Here is a 22529-nt window from a genome sequence, read left to right on the forward strand (position 1 = left end):
TGTGCTTCACACCCATGACAAGCTGCTGAGTTTCCTCTTTGAAAGCATCCCTCAGTCCCTACCTTCTAAAGGGCCTGATTGTCATATCCCACCTCTACCCTTAACTTTCCAGTCCAGTAGAATGGTCTTGCCCTCTCCCAGAGGCTCTTTCCTGTAGAGCCAGATTTTTTTTTGTTTTCTTCTATGTGCTTTTCTTCTCTCCCTCTTTCTTTCTATGTTTCTTCTTTTCCTGTCTTTTTTCTCTTTGTTCTCTCTCCCTCTCTCTACATACACTTCTCTTTGCCCACACTTATGTCTCCTACATGGGAGCTTCCATGGCTCTGTTCCTTAGGAACTGAGAACCGTCTGTGAACTGTTTTAAAGAAGTCTGCATTCAATTTTTTTTTCATGTCTTCAATTAGCAAATTTCACCTGTGGAAAGAAAAATAAAGTATAACCTTATATATTTATCAATGGTTGAAATTAGTCACACTGAATAAATATGTTAATACGTTTCCAGTTTTCATTAATAATTTGTGTTTTAACCATTATGTTCGAAGGAAAAATATTCCTTAGTCACCTATCAGAGCACTATGGAATGTGCACAGGGGGAAATGGGGAGGGTGGGTGGGAATGTGTGAATATGGAAAGGGATACAGCCAGGATATGAAATGAATAAATTGTGATAAATAAATAATTTTTAAAAAATTGATTTTAACCTTTGTTCTCTCTCTCTTTTTTTTTTTTAGTTGAACGAATAGTCTCAGTATGATTCTCAGGCTGACCTGGAACTTAGTGTACATACTAGATCTGCTTACCTAGCCTCCCTAGTGTCTACAGGATATTTGGGCATTGTCTACCTCGATAACATAGTTCTTTAAATGGCATTATTAAGAATGAATTACTGAGTCCAAATAGTCATGGTAGGTAGGGAACAGGCTCTGGTCCTAACTAAAGTAATAGAAAGAAAGTGTTGTTCAATTGCAGTTGATTGTCTTGAAATCCTCTCCTTTAATTTTAAAGAAATTATTGCTTTTCTTTATCATTGAGTTTTTAATCCTCATCATAGTAGATTGGAGTTCTATCGTTATGCAACAGATAGTGAAAACCATCCTCACAGACATAAGTATGTTTTCAATATAGTTAAGTGTAACTATGTGTTAGACTCATCCCAACATTCTATTAAATGACTGAGGTTAAAACCACCTAAGCCAGGCATGGTAACACAGGCCTGTAGTCAGGGTGTTCAGAAAGAGGAGGCAGGAACTTCAAGATGTCAAAGTAATCCAAGGAAATATCCTAGATCAAAGGTCCACAAAAGAAAGGGAGACTGATTGGCTAAGATCAATGTCCATAGTCCTCCCTACAGCTCCAGAACACCCAGGCCATGCCAGTAACATATCATCCAAGGAAACATCCTAGGTCAATGGTCCACAAAAGAAAGGGAGAATGATTGGCAAAGATCAATGTCCATAGTTCTCCCTACAGCTCGAGAACACCCAGGCCATGCCAGTAACATATCATGCAAGGAAACATCCTAGGTCAATGATATAATGGGTGGTCCACAGAACAAAGGGAGACTGATTGGCTAAGATCAATGTGCATAGTCCTCCCTACAGCTCTGGAACTTCAAGGCTATGCCAGCACCATGTGTTACCTAAGGACTTTGCCACCCCTTGCTTGCTAATGTTTCCTGTCCAGGACAGCTCAAGGCACTTCAGAGTCATTCATTTTGGGCCAACACAGTACCAGTACCCTCAACTGGCTCTGTAACTCAGAAAATAGCAGATTGTGTGGTGACAGCTCTTTCACCAGGTTGTCCCTCTCACCATATTTTTTGAAGTGGTAAGATGGGGGCTGGAGAGATGTCTCAGTGCTTATGAGCACTGTCTGCCCTTCACAAGGTCCTGAGTTCAATTTCCAGCAACGACATAGTAGATCATAACCATCTGTAAGGAGATGTGGTACCTTCTTCTGGTGTGCTGGCAAACATGCACACAGAACACTTTATGTATGTATAAATAAATAAATTAATAGATAGATAGATAGATAGATGATAGATAGATAGATAGATAGATAGATAGATAGATAGATAGAGCCACACTTAGAACTCAGAGGGTGACAAACCCCATCCAATGATGCCATTATCTCTTATTTTTCCTCAGTCAGTTCCTTTAGCTGAGCAGCAAGCTTTCAATTACATAAGCATATTGGGCCATCATCATTCATATCATCATGTAACCCCTAGCCAAGTTTTTCACAGAGTATATTTTCTACTGAATCCTCTTTACCTTGAACTCCATGACCTGTATTTCTCTCGCCACTCTCTTCTTTCAGTACTTCCTGGAATGCAACATTAAGCCCCATGTTAAGCATAAAGTGGCTTTTGATATCTAGATTTCTTATATATTGTGTATTGGTCCAAACAACAATATTCGGATTTTCTGACAATGACAAGCATATTTTGAGGGTATAAGTTTTGTTCTTCCTTTCTTCTCTGTTGCTGTCATTAATGACAATAACAAAAAATGACTCAGGTGATAAGTCAGCTTCTTTGGTTAATTCTGGTAGGCCCCAAACATTGAGGGAGCTCAAAAAAGAAACTCAGGCTGTCAAATGAAGACATGGATTATGGTAGAACACTGTATGTTGCTATGTTCTTTTACAAGGTCACTGTATACTTCTCTGTAAATTTTCTTAACCAGTCCAGGCCACATGTTGAGATAAATTTCCACCATCAGTGCCTGGGGTTTACCACTGAATTCACAACCACTGTAGTCACCCACAAACATCGCCAAAAGTGATTCTCATCTGGGGAACCCCCAGTTGGTACTCCAACAGATCATGCTAAGCTATGTAACATTGACAGCTAAAGCCAATGAGCACACACAGACAAAGTATAAGAATTTTTAACAATTTAAAACCAATGTATTAGAGATCTCAATCATTAGTAAGAAAACCAAAAGCTAACACAACAACAATTGAAAAATACAGATATGCAAAGAAATGGGTTACTGACTTTCCAGGAACTGAGATTTTTTGTCCAGATAGAGAGGCATCCCTCTCTAGAGTTTTCTCCAGACATGGGACAGATCAGAATAGCCTGCTATGCTTCTCCAGTTAATCTCTGGTTTCTACAGATGCAGCCACACAGATGCTTGTAAGAAATAAGGGCTGTCTATGACATAGACTGTGTAGCCTGATTTTCACTGCTTCATCTTTACCAGGCTGCTTTGCCTGGCCTGAGGATGAGGAGGAGTTCAGTCTTGATATGAATTGATGTGTCAGTGCTGGAAAGAGGCTCCCTTTTTTGAGGACAAGAAGAAGGACAAATAGGGTGAGAAGGAGCCACAGGAAGGAGAAGAGGGAGAGGACTGTGTTTGGGATGTAAAATGAATATAAAAATTAAAATTAAATATAAAAAATATCAACCATAAGTCTTTTCTCTCAAAGAGTGTAAAACTTGTATTTAACACATGGAATTCAAATCTCAACATGTCCTCCATTCAGCATAATATATTTTCTTCCCAGGAACATGTCTAAATTATAGCTGTTTGATGACCAGGATCAGTGACCTTTCTTTCCCTGGAGTAGTGTCTTCCTTCCCCTTCCTCCTTCTTTCCATATGCACCAGTTCCTTTCATACTCACATTGTGAAGGAGATTGTGAGCTCTGACCACAAATTTTGGAGAAAAAAACGCAGTCACCACCACATTCCTTTGGATAAAACCAAGTGTGGTTGCTATTGAGGAACTGTTCTTCTCCCAACTAGGTAAGTTCCCTTTTAACAAGCACTACCTCCTGATGAACAGAAAAGGCAATCTTGTCTGGGAAATTATTTGTAGCAATTCATATTTTAGTCTCAGAAGGTAAGTCCATTAAGGAACCACCTGAATCATCCTCTGAAGATAAATGCCTCCCACCAGCTTCTGTAATGGCCTTGTACCTTGAGAATTCTCCAGCTGAGTAAAAGAACCCCTGGGGTGCAGGTCTTGAGACATTACAGTGACTGTGGTCCAAGGAAATTAGCAGGGCTAGAAGAACCATCTGTGCATACACCAAAATTAAGAAATGCTGTGGAGAACCAAAAAGTACTGCTTTGGTAATTGGGTCATCTCAGGGTTGAGACATGTGTTTGATATGATATTTGGGTGCAAGAAATCTCATAAAAGGATATTGAGCAAAATGTAAACCAACATGGGTGAGCCACCAAGGTAGAGATAGCTCTAGAGAAAAAGAAAGTAGAAACAAACTGAAGAGAGAAATCATTTCCTGTTAGCACAGGGGAGCCAACTCCTCCTGCTCTGTGACATGCTTCCTTCATCTCCCCTGCCCTACCCTGACTAGGGAGAGATTGAACACTGCAAGTGTTCCAACATAGGTTTTTATCCAGGCTTCATACTTTAGTTCAAGTCTCTATCCTCTGTGTGTGTGTCATTATCTGTAATTTCCCTCCCTACCAGTCCTCACAGAAAAAGATGGCAACATTTAGGTCAGCTCTGCAGTCAATGGCAGTCTCTTGGGGTGGTTAATTTTGACTGTCTTCAATGCCATAAGGCAATGCTTTTCTGAGCAAAAGTGACACACACACACACACACACACACACACACAAACTGCCAATATTTTACTTATGATAAACTATTTCAGAAAGCGTGTTTCCCAAAGTATTATATTCCAGATCATATAAAAGGTCCCAGATTTATCTGAGCTCAGCCCTGTCACAGTCAACCACAATACAGTGGGGTCTAGAAACCTCTTGTACCTGGGGACTGAGGAGGTAAAACCCCTGAATGACAAGGCTTTGCTTCCACAGTTGCAGTTCCTGTGCTAAAATATGTGGACTCCACAGTTTCTGATTGAGACAACAGAATTCTTTCCTTTGTTCGTTGCCTAATTACCCCAGCCATAGAAATCTTCTCCTCCTGTATCCAGGACAAACTCACATGGTTTTATAAAGAAAGGGGAGTCTGACTGGACTCATCTAAACCATGTATCCCACAGTGCCTTGTGCCTACTGAGTGTTGAGCTCACCATCCATTGAAGGTGAGCTAACTCTTCTTATGGTTTTGTTGCTATGAAAACATGCGACGACCTTGTAAGCATATAGAAAGGAAAAAGATTGAGTAGGAGCTAGCTGCATTTGCAAAGGTTTAGTCCATGATTACCATGGAGGGAAACATGGCAGTGAGCAGGCAGACATGTGGCTGGGGAAGGAGCTGACAGTTCTAAATCTTGAATCTTGCAGAGTCACCCTAGGCATGCGTGAGCATATGAGAAGTCAAATCCCACTTTCCCAGTGACACAATTCCTCCAACAAGGCCATACCCCCTCCAACAAGGCCCCACTAATCAACCTTGGCACTGTCAATTTGTCAAACATTCAAATACATGAACATGTCTGGGCCATTCTTTTTCAAACCACCCCATTGACCTTGAGCACAATGAAATCATGTGGTTTGATCTTCTTTTGGCTAGTAACCTTACGACCATGGAGGCAACCATGAATTTGCCATGTTCTTTACTAACGATTTTATAAAAAGGTAAATGCCATGTGACTTCTTGGTTATTGTTGCATAGAAGAAAATGGAGGCATCCATAAACTTCCTGCTGTCACTGAACTCTCTGGGTATCACCTGATTTTTATTAAACATGTGACCTTGAGACACCAAAGAATTTTGGGCATTGGTTTAAAGTTAAAGCACAAGCCTGAAGGAAAGCCAGCCAGGTGCAGACAAGTCCGGCCACCTGAGAAAAGGAACGAGCTTCACTACATTTTTTTCCTGCCCACTAGAGATTCCGTTGCTAGGAAACTGCCTATGCATTCCTTTCTCTAACCCAGATTCTGATGCCTCTAAAGGTTGACTTAAAGACTTTTTCTTCATCATGAATTGGCTCGTGTAACAAGAAGCAGGCATGTAGGCTTGATGTCAGAGAGAGTAATCCTTCTCAGTTGGTGGTGTCATTTGGGAAGAATTCAGAAATGCTGTCCTGCTGAAGTAATATGAGGTGGGCTTTGAGAGTTTACATCCCCACAGCATTTCCAGTTTCCTTCTCTGCTTCATGCCTCAAGATGATGATGTGAGTTCTTCAGCTGCCAGATCTGAAAATTGCTGTCACATCACTTTCATAGTGATCCCATATCCCTCTGGAACCAAGTTAAAAAGTTGCCTTAGCCACTGTGTTTCCTCACAGAAAAAGAAAAGGCAATACTAAATACCCACAAAAAAATAACTGGGGCCTACGTCCTCTCCATGTAGAGTCCTTGGTTGATTCATCAGTCTCTGCAGGCCCCCAGCCCATGATTTTTTGGCTCTGTTGATCTCCTTGTGGATCTCCTGACACCTCCAGGTCTTTCTCTCTCTGCCTTCTTTCATAAGATTCCCTGCACTCTGCCCAAAATTTGGCAATTAGTCTCAGCATCTGCTTTGATACCTTGCTGATTAGAGTCTTTCAGAGGACCCTATGGAGGGCTCCTGTTCTGTTCCCTGTATTCTCCTATTTCCTATGTCTATCCTGTTTTCTCTTTTGAATGAGGATCAAGCCTCTTTCCTAGGGTCCTTGTTGTTGTTTACCTTCTTTAGGAATCTGTGTTTTAGTAAGTTTATCCTATATCATATGTCTAATATCCACTTATAAGTAAGTATATACCATGGTGTCTTTCTGCTTCTGGGTTACCTGATTTAGGATCACCTTTTTTTTGTGCTCTCCATTTGCCTGAAAATTTCATGATTTTCTCATTTTTAATGGCTGATTAATATTCCACTGTGGAAATGTACCACAATTTCTTCTTCCATTTCTCTATTGATGGACAACCAGGGTATTTCAAGAAACTTGCTATTATGAATAAAGCTGCAATGAATATAGTTGAACAAAATGTCCTTGTTGTATGGTTGAGCATCTTTCAAATATGTACCCAGGCATGCTCTAGATGGATCTTGAGGTAGCACTATTGCTAATTTTCTGGGAAAATGCCAGAATGATGTCTAAAGAGGTTGTACATGTTTACATTCCTACCAGCTTTGTAAGAGAGTTCTCCTTTCTCCACAACCTCTTTAGCATATGTTCTCACTTGAGTTTTTAAACTTAGTCATTCTGATGCATGTAAGGTGGAATCTCAGGATTGTTTTGATTTGCATTTCTTTGATGACTAAGAATGTTGAGCATTTCTTTAAGTGCTTCCCTGCCATTTGATAGTCCTCTGTTGGAATTCTCTGAGTAGCTCTGTACCCCATTTTAAAAACTGCTTTGCTGTTGTTTAACTTATTGAGTTCTTTATATATTCTGGATATTAGCCCTCTATCAAATATAGGTTGGTGAATATCCTTTCCTTGTCTTTAGCTTGTTGTTTTGTTCTGATGACAGTATTCTTTGCTTTACATGAGATTTTCAGTTCCGTGATGTCCCATTTATTGACTGTTGCTCTAAGAGTCTGTGCTGATGGTGTTCAGTTCAGGGAGTTTTCTCCTTTGCCAATGAGTTCAAGGCTCTTCTCTAACTTTCCTTTTAAGAGATTTAGTGTGTCTAGTTTTATGTTGAGGACTTTCATCCAGGTGGACTATCGTTTTGTGTAGGGTGAAAAGTACAGATGTATTTGCATTCTTCTACATGTAGACCTCCAGCTAGACCAGCACCAATTCTTGAAGATGCTATCTTTTTTCCATTGTATAGTGTTGTTTTCTTTGTCAAAAGTAAAGAATCTGTAGCCATGTTGGTTTATTTCTGGGTCTTCTACTGGATTCCACAGTTCCAGCAGTGTGTTTCTATGCCAGTACCAAGCCTTTTTTTTATGGCTGTTGCTCTATAGTACAAAACAGGGATGGAGATATCTCCAGGAGATCTTTTATTGATTCTATTTCACCAAAGTCTATGAGTCTGTTTTTTTTTTCTTTTTTTTTTTGACAGGGTATTTAATCCCCTTGAGAATCCCAAAACTGAGAATTGTAAAACCCTATTTACTATTGGTTGAGCCCTAATACACACCTTTAATCTGAGAACTTTCTGTTTATTGTAAACCTATGATTATAGTGTGGTTCACCTAGCCTTAGCACAGATTTTTATTCTGCGAGGCCTCTGTATCCTGGATCTAAAAATTTAGATTATACAAAATTCAGAGAGATTCTCAGAACAAGGTTTGCAACCACATATGGGGAATATAGAAATCAGCACTTGAATTACACAATAAACTTATGCCTACCAAAATCATAGATAAGAAACCTGTGAGCTTCCCATAACATTTTTTTTTATATTTTCATACATACTGGAGATAATAATTATCATTTTACTCAGTTCATACATTCTTAAACAGCTAGTTTGTTCACCAAGTGTTGAATACTTTTTAAATAGTTTTGCCTAGTATTACAGATTGCTTTTTACACATACACTTAATATTCACCATTATCCCATATTTATTGCATTGAATTCTACTTTAATGACAATCTCTTTAAAACATAGTCATATTATTCATGGTTCTTGATCCTAACATTAGAGTTGATTTTTATGTCTTCCGTGATATAGAATTTTACGTTTTATAGTTACATATGACATATTTATAAATAATGCTATATTTATGCTCATCTATATATGTATATATATATATATATAGAGAGAGAGAGAGAGAGAGAGCCTGGTTATTGTGCAATATGTTGTTATGGCATTTCAACTAATTTTCATGTTTCAATGATTTTCTATGAGAAAGGCAGTGGATATAGAGAAGTAGATAGAAGTGTATAAATTAGAATTAGGTCAATAGTTGTGGTTTATTAAGTTGAATGCTGTAGGTTCTTTTTCTAACATCCATGACTTCACTCTTCTGGAGTACTTGGCTAGGTTTCTAATACCAGACATTTTTTTTTCCATTTTCTTGGTTGGGCCTTCATTTCAACTGAACAGATGTTAGTTACCATCAAGATATGAGTGCTGCTATGACAACCATAGGGATATCTTGCCATGGTAATCACTGCTGTAGTTTATAGTTACAGCTGCGTAACACTGTTGGTTTCGTGCCTACACTATCAAGCTAAATAAAACCATCCAGTGCTATGAAATCTAGTCTTCATTCAGGAGGCTTTCAGGTCAAACCCAACTTGAATTCTCTGAGGCCTGTTTCTGAAGTCCATGTTGGCTTCAAGAAATGGGGGCTTGCCTTCAAATTCTGGGATAGAACCAAAGGTCACAGCAGCAACCTAAGGGTTTTTCATGTGCGTTGGACACTGTTCATGTGAAAGAGAATGTTTTCCATGCATGGCACTGGTGCTTTTATTACATAGTAGTGTATGTCCTCTGTGGGGAGCATTGGCGGCCCATGTGTCATAACTTTTTACAAAATGTATGTATGTTTATATAGACACATAAACATATCTTAGAAATGTCTTATTAACAACATTCTTTCTACCAGGGAATGGCCTGAACTTTCTCAAGGTGACTATAGCTATGCATTTTTCAGCATTATTCATCTTTTCAAAAGGGAAACTCTTGGTTTCTCTCTTTAAATTGCATTTTCTTTAAAGGCATCATAGCTCTAATCTCTTATTATTATTTAGTCCCTAGTGTTTCTTAGTAATTACAATGTTATTTTTTTTTTTATTTTTTCATGTGCTCTGTATTATTTGCTTCCATATAGAACATTGTCTCCTGTAGCCCAGGCTTGTCTCATGCTATGTAATTGCAAATTGCCTTGAGTACCGAAACCTGTGTCTGCTTCGTAGTGCTGAGAAGACAGTCCTGAAACTCCTTCCAGGCTGGGCCTTACTGGTCAATGAGAAGATATATTAAGCCAGTGAATGAGTCTTCCAAACATTCTGGCCTTTATTGGAGCATTACAAATGAAGAAGGAACCGTGTAAGAAGTGAGATAACTGACCAGTATTGGAGCTTTTGTAGTCACAGCACTGAAAAGGATGGGCAAGAAGAGGGAGGAAGCTTTCATGCTTTGACAGTAGTTGACATTAACAATATGAAGTGAGGTAGTCAATTATAGATGATCAATAAATGTCCTGATTGGACATTTATGTGTTCTAGAGCACAGGCATTCAAGAATCAGAATAAAGAACTAACCTTCTCAAGAGGAAGACATGCCTGCTCTAAATTGTATATCACATGGGGATTTGTTGTTGTTGTCGTTTTGTTTTTTTGTTTGTTTGTTTGTTTTTGCTTTTTTCCCAGTGTTGTCTGATACCTACCAGGTGAAAAGTAGCTGCAGTTTCACTGACCCCACTGTAAAGGCACACGATAACAATGTCATTTGCTTTCCTAAAATCTCTCTTTAATTGTCAGCATTTTTGGCAGCCTTCCTCCTGTGGACAGATGGCTCACTCCACTGAAAGATGAGTAATGGGTTGTTCAAGCTATCCACCGTGATTTCAGGAGGAGGAGGAGGGGAAGTGATTCCTGAGTGCTGGAAGACAGAAGAGTAGGCTATTAGACATCAGGCACAAATCTACTGACAAAGAAATCTCTGCAGATCTGGAAAACGTGTGACCCTGATTCTCCCCATATAGACGCAAAGTTCAAGTCATGGATCCAAGGTGTCTGCGCGGAGCATAGGCTTCTCCCGAGTCAGCTTCTTCCCTAAGCCAGGTCCTCATTGCTTTTGTAATTAGCGAACATGCATTCATTCCTCCTGGGCCAGGAAGCACTATGCTTTGTCTCTTCAGTACTCTGTGACCCTAGGGGAGGTGCTCATGTCGCTCAAGTCTCTCTGACCAATCAGGACTTCCAGGCGAGGCCTGTAATCAGAGGAAGGGGAGGGTTTTCCTGGTGGTTTGTGGCAGGTTCGCTTTGGAAGCTGAGCTCTGCGGAGTGTTTGGCATCCAGTGGTCTGAGCTCAGCTGCTGGGTCCTGTGAGGGGTTTCAGGCGACTTCAAAGTGGCGACATGGTGAGTGTGTGGCCGCCGCCGCAATCGTGGTGGTGGAGTAGGAGGCTGATCAGCAGGAGGTGGTGTGGTTGGTCCTTCCTGCGCTGGATGGAAACGGGCAGCCATCCTCTGCTTGTGAGGTCCTTTGTCCTGGGAATGCTGAGTCCCACGTGTTGGAAGTGGGATGGACTGTGAGCAGACTGCATGTGGGGACCTGGGCACTGTTAAGAATGAAATCCTGGAACAAATGGCTGAGGGGCCTATTTAACAGTTCAAAGCAGAATTAGCTACCAGGTTTGCCCAGCATCGCTGAGTCCCGACCTGGTTACAGGCTATGGCTGGCATACACTGCCCTCTAGCCCAGGGCTCGGGCCCTTAACCCAGCTGCCCTTCTTTCTGTTATCTACCCGATTTGGTTACCTGCTCTATTTCATCTATTATTTACTGTCATAATCTCATTTTGGGCGTACCCCTTTCCTCTCCTCCCTCTCCTCACATGGCTCACAGGTGCCTTTCTCTCTATAATAAACTTTTCCCCCACCATACCTAGAAAAAGTCATGTCACTTAATTCTTATTTTTTTATTCACCTTCCATATACCACTCCTTTCTTTCAAATTCATAGGTCCTTTAGGCTTCAGTTGTTGTTACTGTTTGTATTGGATTGAGGGGTCCTGCAGGAATTCTCAGCTGTGAGGTAGAGATGGCTGCATTGGACAGTGAGAGTGTAATGAAGTGTGTACATGCAGGACCCTGTGATGTGTAAAATAAACATGTACCCTGGGAGAGTGGAAACATTTATTAAACTACTACTTTACCAGGCTAAGGCTCTGTCTGCCCCTAGAATGGAAAGGCAGAGCTGAGGTGGTTTGTGCTGTCTGAGACACCTGATCTCTCATCCTCCAGTAGAGGATCTGCCAGAGTCCTGAGGCCCAAATGCCTGGTCTAAGCTAATGATGGACTCTGGGGAAACTTCACAACCTGGAAGGAGGAACAGTATAAATTACCTTGCAGAGTCTTTCCAAGATTCTTCTCTGGTTCTTCTGTAGTGATGAATATGCAGGACCAGAAGCTATGCCCTGGAGATCATGGGGTTCATTGTTGCCAGTCCCGGAAAAGCTGGTCTGCTGAGCTAGGAGAGTCCCATGTGTTAGAGGTGGGATGGACTTTAAGCCAGACTGGATGTCGTGATCTGGGCAAAGGCCCTTGCCCTGTCAGCCTTTCTGAGTGTGGATGCCCTGGAGAGGAGGAGAGTCTGCAGCTCTGGACTCTAAAAGGGACTTTCATTGTCCTGTTTTTGTTGTCCTTGAGGTTTAGTACTGTCTTCTGTGTGTCTTTCTGGGTCTGTGTTATTTCACTAAGGAAGATCTTTTCTTGTTGCACCCATTTGCCTGCAGATTTCATGATTTCCTTGTTTTTAATGGCTGGGTAGTATTCTTCTCTGTAAATATATCAGGTTTTTTACCCATTCTTCGGTTGAGAGGCATATAGGTTGTTTCCAGTTTCTGGTTACTAGAAATGAAGCTGCTATGAACATCGTTGAGGAAATCTCCTTGTTGTATGTTGGAGCATCTTTCATATGTATCCCCTGGAGTGGTATAGCTGGGTCTTTAGGTATGTCTTTTCCCAGTTTTCTGAGAAAGTGCCAGATGGATTTCCAAAGTGGTTGTAAAAGTTTGCTCCCCTGCCAGCAATGGAGGAGTGTTCCCCTTTCTGCACATCCTTGCCAGCATGTTTTGTCACTTCAGGTTTTGATCTTAGTTATTCTGACAGGTGTAAGATGGAGTCTCAAAGTTAATTTTGATTTGCATTTCCCTGATGAGTAAGGATGTTAAGCATTTCTTTAAGTGCTTCTGCACCATTCACGAATTCTCTGCTGAGAGTTCTCTATCCCTGTGTCCCATTATTAATAGGATTATTTGGTTTGTTGGTGTTTAATTTCTTGAAATCTTTAGTATAATTCTGGAAATTAGCCCTTTGTCAGACGGAGGATTGGTGAAGACCTTTTCTCAATCTGTAGATGGCCATCTCCTGGTAATAATAGTGCCCATTGCTTTACAAAAGCTTTTGAGATTCAAGATGTTCCGTTTATTACTTGTAGATCTTAGAGTCTGCACAGAAGTTGTTCTGTTCAGGAAGTTGTCTCTTGGACCAGTAAGTTCAAGGGTGTTACCCACTTTCTCCTCTGGCAGATTTTGTGAATCTAGCTTTATGTTTAATTTTTTGACCCACTTGGTCCTCACTTTTGTGCAGGGTGAGGAGTACGGATCTCTTTGCATTTTTCTACATGTGGACATGTATTTGGAGCAGCACTATTTGTCGAAGACGCTGTGTTTTTCCATTGTATGGTTTTGGCTCCTTTGTCCAAAAGCAATTGTGCATAGGTGTGTGGGTTTATTTCTGGGTCTTTGATTTGTTTCCATTGATTACCCAGCCTACTTCTATGCCAGTACCATGCAGTTTGTATTACTATTACTCTTAGTATATCTTGAAGTCATGTATGGAGATACCTCCAGTAGTTCATCTCCAGACTTTGGAACAGTCTTATGTCTGATGAAATATGTCCAGGAGAACCCAAATGGGTTTTGGCTTTCAGATGTATCCTCACAGTAGTGGGTATTTTGATGTAAGAGCACAGGCACAGGTGACCTGAAGGTTGAGGCATGGGATATTTTTTTTTGGTAGCAAAAGTATTACTTTGGAATGAAATAAGCAAGGATGCCACAATTTAAGCTATGGAAAGAATACAAAATGTGACATGAGGTTTTTTTTTTTTTTTTTTCAACTCGGAATTATATTTCTTATTACTGACAGCAAAACTGTAAACTTGCCTTTTTCAAATACCTACTCTATTCTTGGTTCATAAATACCTATACCTCTCTTCGACTAGCCCTAGTTTGGAGAGAAAACAGTTAGTACAGAGAAGGAATGCAGATCTCCAGGTACTTAATGCTGATTAGGGTCATTGGGTTCTTTAGTGCAATAACTGTCTAAGTTGTGTGGATTCCAGAAGCCCTCTGAAACAGCAAACAACAAATGGCACTGTTTGTTTAAATCTCTTTGATTTGGGTTTATTGGAAGAGCAGCCAATCCTGAGTCACCGCTTCAGCACTTTATTTGGATTCATAAACCTATACCTTCCTTACAACCTTTATTCCTTCCAAAACCCCCAATTGGTAAAGGAGAGAGAATGCTAGAGGGGAAAGAAATATAGGTCTCTTTAACTGCATCCTGTGGATTAGGGTGGTCAGGATCTTTGGGGCAATACCTGTTAGTCACCAGGATATCCAGCAGCCCAACAAAGCAGCAATGACAAACATAGTAGCAATGTGGGTGAACAGCATCAGGAAGAGCAGCAGCTTCTTTCTTCTTCAAAGACCCAGGGCCTTCTCATGGCTCTGCATGTGTACCCTCTCCAGAAGACTCAGAATGAAACTATGTGCAGGTGGCAAAACCGCAGACCTGCTAGAGCAGGAGACAATCATAAGTAACAGCTGTAGACGAACTGAAGCAGCCTCATTCTCCACACCTGGTGTTAAAGAAAAACACATTCACATAACATGAGTGGGATTTTAAAGAAACAAAAATTTTAATACAATTGCTGATTCTATTATTTTGGATATTTCCTCTCTGTCTTTTATTTAGTTTAGGTAAGGGTTTATCTATCATGTTTGGTTTTTCCCAAAGAACCAACCCTTTGTTTCATTGTTTTTTATCTTCTCTTTCTATTTTATTTTTTATAGGTGCAAGTGCTCTTTGTTGTGTGGGAGTTTTGTTCTTGGGGCTCTGTTAGGGCTCTCAAGTTTCAGAAAGTGTGTTTGCGGAGTGTTACTTTTTTAATGACCTGCTTGGCTAGTGTGTTCATTGTGTTAGCCTTGCTGGGATGGTATGGAGTGTATGGTGTCATATGTGTTCTGTTGGAACACTAGGAAAGATCCTGAGAATTGGGTGTGCTCTAAAAAAGATAGTGGAGAAGATCGCTGGTACACTGCCTTGGTCTTTATGCAAGCATGGCCTATGGTTGAGCTGAGGACTTGGGAGTGGGATCCAGGAAGCAGAACAGAGAGTGGGAATGTGTAATCCACAGGAGACTTGGACACAGGAAAGGGGAGCTGCCACTGCTGTTCTTTTGGAGTGCTAGGGGCAACCATGAGAATTGGGTCTTCAGTAAAAGAGAGTGGAAAAGGTACACAGAATCAAGTAGGAGAATATCATTGAACATTTATTTCTTCTTTGTGTGCTTCTTTGGAGGCAGGTATAAAAGCTTTTGTAGGAGGAACCTGTCTAGATTCCTTACTGGGGATTGGATTTGAGTGTCTATGATCTCAAACCATTTCCTTTTGTTTCTATCTGTGTTGTGATTGAAACTGATCATTCTGTTTACTTTTCATGCTCACGTGGGCTTCATCCTTATCCAGTCTATCTCTAAATCACAAGAAAGAGTGAAAGAAATTGCTATTCATTGCTAAGCTATTTTGGTATTCTGAGGTTTTTACATTTTTAATTTTGTTGTTTTTGAAGATCAAGGTTTCTGTATAGATTTGGCTTTCCTGGTTGTTGGTATGCAATCCAGCCCTATTCTCTATCCTGCTCAGCATCTGGTTATAGCTGCTTTATTGATGTATCAGTGGATCACTGGGGAGCAAAGTTCATACTACAATAAGACAGGAGATTCTCAGAACAAGGCTTCCAACCACAAAAGAGGATAGAGAAATCAGCGTTTGAATTACACAATAACATTATCCCTACCAAAAACATTGGTAAGAAACCTGTGAGCTTCACATAACTCTTTTTATATTTTCATATACAATGCAGGGAATAATTATTATTTTACTCAGTTCATACACTGTTAAACAGCTAGTTTGTTCACCAAGTGATGAATACTTTTTAAATAGTTTTGCCTGGTATTACAGATTGCTTTTTACACATACACTTAATATTCACCATTATCCCAATTATATTGCATTGAATTCTACTTTAATGACAATCTCTTTAAAACATAGTCATAATATTCATGGTTCTTGATCCTAACATTAGAGTTGATTTTTATGTCTTCCATGGTATAGAATTTTACGTTTTATAGTTACATATGACATATTCATAAATAATGCTATATTTATGCTCGTCTTTGTATATATATATATATATATATATATATATATATATATATATATAGAGAGAGAGAGAGAGAGAGAGAGCCTGGTTATCATGCAATATGTTGTTATGGCATTTCAACTAATTTTCATGTTTCAATGATTTTCTATGAGGAAGGCAATGGATACAGACAAGTAGATAGAAGTCTATAAATTAGAATTAGGTCAATAGTTGTGGTTTATTAAGTTGAATGCTGTAGGTTCTTTTTCTAAGATCTATGACTTCACTGTCCTGGAGTACTTGGCTAGGTTTCTTATACCAGATATGTTTTCCATTTTCTTTGTTGGGCCTTCAGTTCAACTGAACAGGTGTTAGTTACCATCAAGATATGAATGCCGCTATGGAAACCATAGGGATAACTTGCTATGGTAATCACTGCTGTAGTTTAAAGGTACAGCTGTGTTACACTGTTGGTTGCTTGCCTACATTATAAGCCCACATAAAAACATCCAGTGCTTTTGTAGTCACAGCACTGAAAAGCATGGGCAAGAAGAAAAAGGAAGCTTTCATGCTTTTACAGTAGTTGACATTAACAATATGAAGTGAGGTAGTCAGTTATAGATGATCAAAAAATGTCCTGATTGGATATTTGTGTGTTCTAGAGCACAGGCATTAACTAATAGGAATAAAGAACTAACCTTCTCAAGAGGAATACATGCCTCTTCTAAATTGTATATCACCTGGGTTTTTTGTTTGCTTGTTTGTTTTGTTTTTTTCTATGTATGTTTGTTTGTTTGTTTTTGCTTTTCTCCCAGGGTTGTCTGATACCTACCAGGTGAAAAGTAGCTGCAGTTTCACTCACCCCACTGTGAAGTCACACAATAACAATGTCATTTGGTTTCCTAAAATCTTTCTAAATTGTTAGTATTTTCGGTAGCCTTCCTCCTGTGGACAGATTGTGTACTCCACTGCAAGTTGAATAATGGGCTGTTCAAGCTATCCCACTTGATTCCAGGAGGAGGAGGGGAAGTGCCTGCTGAGTGCTGGAAGACAGAAGGGTAGGCTATTAGACATCAGGCACAAGTCTACTGACAAAGAAATCTCCGCAGATCTGGAAAAGGTGTGGCCCTGATTCTCCCCATATAGACCCAAAGTTCAAGTTATGGATCCAAAGTCCCTGCTCTGAGCATAGCTTCCTCCCTAAGCCAGGCCATCATTGCTTTTGTAATTAACAAACATACATTCATTCCTCCTGGGCCAGGAAGCACTATGCTTTGTCTCTTCAGCACACTGTGGCCTAGGGGAGGTGCTCATGTCGCTCTAGACCAAACAGGACTTCCAGGCGAGGCCTGTAATCAGAGGAAGGGGAGGGTTTTTCCTGGCGGTTTGTTGCAGGTTCAGTTAGGAAGCTGAGCTGTGTGGAGTGTTTGGCCTGCAGTGGTCTGAGCTCAGCTACTGTGTCCTGTGATGGGTTTCAGGCGACTTCCAAAGAGGCGACATGGTGAGTGTGTGGCCGCCACCTCCAACGTGGTGGTGGAGTAGGAGGCTGAAGAGCCGGAGCTGGTGTGGTTTGTCCTTCCTGGGCTGGATGGAAACCAGCATCAGCTGCTTGTGAGGTCCTTTGTCCTCGCTTTAGGAATGCTGAGCTATCTGAGTCCCACATGTTAGAAGTGGGATGGACTGTGACCAGACTGGATGTGACGACCTGGGCACTGTTAAGACTGAAATCCTGGGACAAATGGCTGAGGTGCCTATTTAACAGTTCAGAGCAGAATTAGCTACCAGGTTTCCCAGCATCGCTGAGTCCCTTCCTGTTTACAAGGTATGGCTGGCATATACTGTCCTCTAGCCCAGGGCTCAGGCCCTTAACCCAGCTGCCCTTCTTTCTGTTATCTACCCAATTTGGTTACCAGCTCTATTTCATCTATTATTTACTGTCATAGTCTCATAGTTTGGCGTGCCCCTCTCCTCTCCTCCCTGTCCTCCCATTGCTCAGGAATGTGTTCACCTTGGGCTCTCCCAGAAGTACTTGCCGGTGTGTGTGCCTTTCTAGGGATAATAAATTTCCTCCCCAACATACCTAGGAAGAATCATGTCATTTAATTTTTAGTTTTTCATTCATCCCTTATTTGCTACTCTTTTCTTTCAAATTCAAGGCTCCTTTAGGCTTCAGTTTTTGGTACTGTTTGCATTTGACTGAGGGATGATGCAGGAATTCTCAGCTGTGAGGTAGAGATGGCTGCATTGGACAGTGAGAGGGTAATGAAATGTATACATGCAGCACCCTGTGACTTGTAAAATAAATATGTACCCTGGGAGAGTGGAAACATTTATTCAACTACTAATTTACTAGGCTGAGGCTCTGTCTCCCCTAGGGCAGAGCTGAGATGGTTTGTGCTGTCTGAGTCCCCTTATCTCTAATCCTCCAGTAGAGGATCTGCCAGAGCCCTGAGGCCCAAATGTTTGGTTTAAGCAAATGATGATGGACTCTGGGGAAGCTACACAACCAGGAAGGAGGACCAGTACAAAGTACCTCGCAGAGTCTTTCCAAGATTCTCCTCTGGTGCTTCTAAAGTGATCAATATCCAGGACCACAAGCTATGCCATGGAGACCATGGGGTTCATTGATGCCAGTCCCAGAAAAGCTGGTCTGCTGAGCTAGGAGAGTTCCACGTGTTAGAAGTGGGATGGATTGTGAGCCAGTATGTATGTGGTGCCCTGGGCAGAGGCCCTTGCCCTGTCAGCTTTTCTGAGTGTGGATTCCCTGGTGAGGAGGAGAATCTACAGCTCTGTCCTCTAAAAGGGAATCTCATTGTCCTGTGTATGTTGTCCTTGAGGCTTACTACTGTCTTTTCTGTGTGTCTTTCTGGGTCTATGTCATGTCACTTAGGAAGATCTTTTCTAGTTGCATCCTTTTGCCTGAAAATTTCATGATTTCCTTGTTTTTAATGGCTGGGTAGTATTCTATTGTGTAAATATCAGTTTCTTTACCCATTCTTCGGTTGAGAGGCATAGAGATTGTTTCCAGTTTCTGGTTAGTAGAAATGATGCTGCTATGAGCATGGTTGAGGGAATGTCCTTGTTGGATGGTGAAGCAACTTTCAGGTGTGTGCCCAGGAGTGGTATAGCTGGGTCTTTAGGTGTGTCTTTTCCCAGGTTTCTGAGAAAGTGCCAGATTGATATCCAAAGTGGTTATATAAATTTGCTTCCCCACCAGCAATGGAGGAGTGTTCCCCTTTCTGTACATCCTTGCCAGCATGTGTTGCTACTTGAGGTTCTGGCCATAGTCATTCTGACAAATGTAAGATGGAGTCTCACAGACAGTTTTGATTTGCGTTTCCCTGATGAGTAAGGATGTTGAGCCCTTTTTTAAGTGTTTATGCACTGTTGAGAATTCTCTATGCCTGTGTCCCATTTTTAATTGGATTATTTTGTCTGTTGATGTTTAATTTCTTGATTTCTTTAATATAATTCTGGATTTTAGCTCTTTGTCAGATAAAGGGTGGTGAAGACCTTTTCTCAATCTGTAGATGGCCATTTCCTTTTGTTCACAGTGTCAACTGCTTTACAAAAGCTTTTGTTCCATTTTTTAATTGTATCTTTTAGAGCCTGAGCTGCAGGTGTTCTATTCAGGAAGTTGTCTCGTAGACCAGTGAGTTCAAGGGAGTTACACAATTTCTCCTCTGGCATTTTTTCGTGATTCTGACTTCATGTTTAAGTTTTTGTTCCACTTGGAATTGAGTTTTGTGCAGGGTAGAAATATGGATCTGTTTGCATTTTTCTACTTGTGGACATGTATTTTGAGTAGCACTATTTGTTGAACATGCTTTCTTTTTCCATTGTATGGTTTTGGCTCCTTTGTCCAAAAGCAATTATGCATAGGTGTGTGGGTTTATTTCAGGGTCTTTGATTTGTTTTCATTGATCACCCAGCATACTTCTATGCCAGTACCATGCAGTTTTTATTCCTATTACTCCTAGTATATCTTGAAGTCAGGTATGGAGATGCCTCCAGTAGTTCATCTCCAGACTTTGGAACAGTCTTACATCTGATGAAATATGTCCAGGGGAACCCAAATGGGTTCTGGCTTTCAGATGTAGCCTCACAGTAGTGGGTATTTCGATGTAAGGGCATAGACACAGGTGACCTGAAGGTTGAGGCATGGGATTTTTTTTGGTAGCAAAAGTATTGCTTTGGAATGAAATGAGCAGGAATGCCACAATTTAAGCAATGGAAAGAACACAAAATGTGACATGAGGTTTTTTTTTTTTCAACTAGGAATTATATTTGATATTACTGAGAGCAAAACTAAACTGTAAGCTTTACTTTTTCAAATACCTACTTTATTCTTGGTTCGTAAATACCTCTACCTCCCGTTCACTCACCACCCCTTGTTAGGAGAGAAAACAGTTAGTACAGACAAGGAATGCAGATTTCCAGCTACTTAATGCTGATTAGGGTTCATTGGGTTCTTTAGTGCAATAACTGTCTTACTTGTGTGGATTCCAGAACCCCACTGAAACAGCAAACAACAAATGGCACTGTTTGTTTAAATCTCATTGATTTGGGTTTTTTGGAACAGCAGCCAGTGCTCCTAAACTAAGCCATCTCTTCAGCCCTTTATTTGGATTCTTAAACCTATACCCCCCTTACAACCCTTATTCCTTCCAAAACCCAAAATTGGTAAAGGAGAGAGAATGCTAGAGGGGAAAGAAACAGAGGTCTCTTTAACTACTTCCTGTGGATTAGGGTGGTCCGGATCTTTGGGGCAATACCTCTTAGTCACCAGGATATCCAGCACCCCACAAACCAGCAATGGCAAAAAGAGTAGCAGTGTGGGTGAACAGCATCAGGAAGAGCAGCAGCTTCTTTCTTCTTCCAAGACCCAGTGTCCTCTCATGGCTCTGCATGTGTACCCTCTGCAGAAGACGCAGAACTAAACTATGTGCAGGTGGCACAACCACAGCCCTGCTAGAGCACGAGACAATCATAAGTAACAGCTGTGGACAAACTGAAGCAGCTTCTTGCTCCACACCTGGGGATAATAGAAAAAAAAATTCACATAACATGAGTGGGATTTTAAAGAAACAAAAATATTTAATACAATTGCTGATGCTATTAATTTGGATATTTCCTTTCTGTCTTTTATTTAGTTTAGGTAAGGGTTTATCTTGTTTGTTTTTCGCAAAGAACCAACCCTTTGTTTCATTGTTTCTTCATCTTCTCCTTCTACTTTATTGATTATAGGTGCAAGTGCTCTTTTCTTGTGTGGGGATTTTGTTCTTAGTTTTCTGTTAGTTATCTCAAATTTCAGAAAGTGTGTTGGCGGAGTGTTACTTTTTTAATGACCTGCTTGGCTAGTGTATTCACGGTGTTAGGCTTGCTGCGATGGTATGGAGTGGATGGTGCCATATGTGTTCTGTTGGAACACTCGGGAAGATCCTGAGAATTGAGAGTGATGTAACAAAGGTAGTGGAGAAGATCCCTGGTACACTGCCTTGGTCTCTATGCAAGCATGGCCGATGGTTTACCTGAAGACTTGGGAGTGGGATCCCGGAAGCAGAACAGAGAGTGGAAGGGTGTAATCCACGGGAGACTTGGACACAGGAAAGGGGAGCTGCCAGTGCTGTTCTTTTGGAGTGCTAGGGGCATTGAGAATTGAGTCTTCAGTAACAGAGAGTGGAAAAGGTCTACAGAATCAAGTAGGAGAATACCATTTAACATTTATTTTTTCTTTGTGTGCTTCTTTGGAGGAAGGTATAAAAGGTTTTCTAGGAGGAAATTGTCTAGATTCCTTACTGGAGAATAGATTTGAGTGTCTGTGATCTCAAACCATTTCCTTTTGTTTCTGTCTACTGTCTTATGATTGAAACTGATCATTCTGTTTCCTTCAGTGCTCACATGGTCTTCATTGTTATCTAGTCTATCTCTAAATCACAAGAAAGAATCAAAGAAATTGCTATTCATTGCTAATCTATTTTGGTATCCTGAGGGTTTTACATTTTTAATTTTATTGTTTTTGAAGACCAAGTTTTTTGTGTTGATTTAGCTGTCCTAGATGTAGGAATGCAATCTATCCCAGCCTCAAACTTAGAAGTCCACCTCATATTGGCTCCAGAGGGCTAGGATTCAATGTGGCCCAATATGCCTGGCAGTTTTTCTTTTGCTATGTTGGGTGATGTGGTATGTAGCTTTTTGTATATGTCAAGCATATGCTACCATCCTGATTGATCTTCATCCATATCCACTCTTGAATTCTTTTTTTATTTTTATTTTATTTATTTAGTTTTTTATTAATATTTTTTATTTTTAAATAATTTTATACATTCACTTGTATCCCAGCTGCATCCCACTACCTCTTTCCCTCCCAATCCTCCCCTCCCTCCCTCATCTCCTCCCTGCCCCCTTCTGAGTCCACTGAAGTCTTATATTTGGCAGAGAGTACATTCTGTTTCTCAGGATGTCTTGTATTCATAACATTAATACTGACTGAGATTTGTGAGTCAGTGGATTGCAGGTGTGTCTCATTCTTCCTGTCTCATGTGTTTGTTTTGTTTTAACTGAGTGAATATGAGTAGTATTTTGCCTGTATGTGTTACTATGCAC

The sequence above is a fragment of the Meriones unguiculatus genome (genome assembly GCF_030254825.1).
Source record: "Meriones unguiculatus strain TT.TT164.6M chromosome 13 unlocalized genomic scaffold, Bangor_MerUng_6.1 Chr13_unordered_Scaffold_37, whole genome shotgun sequence".
Lineage (NCBI taxonomy): Eukaryota > Metazoa > Chordata > Mammalia > Rodentia > Muridae > Meriones > Meriones unguiculatus.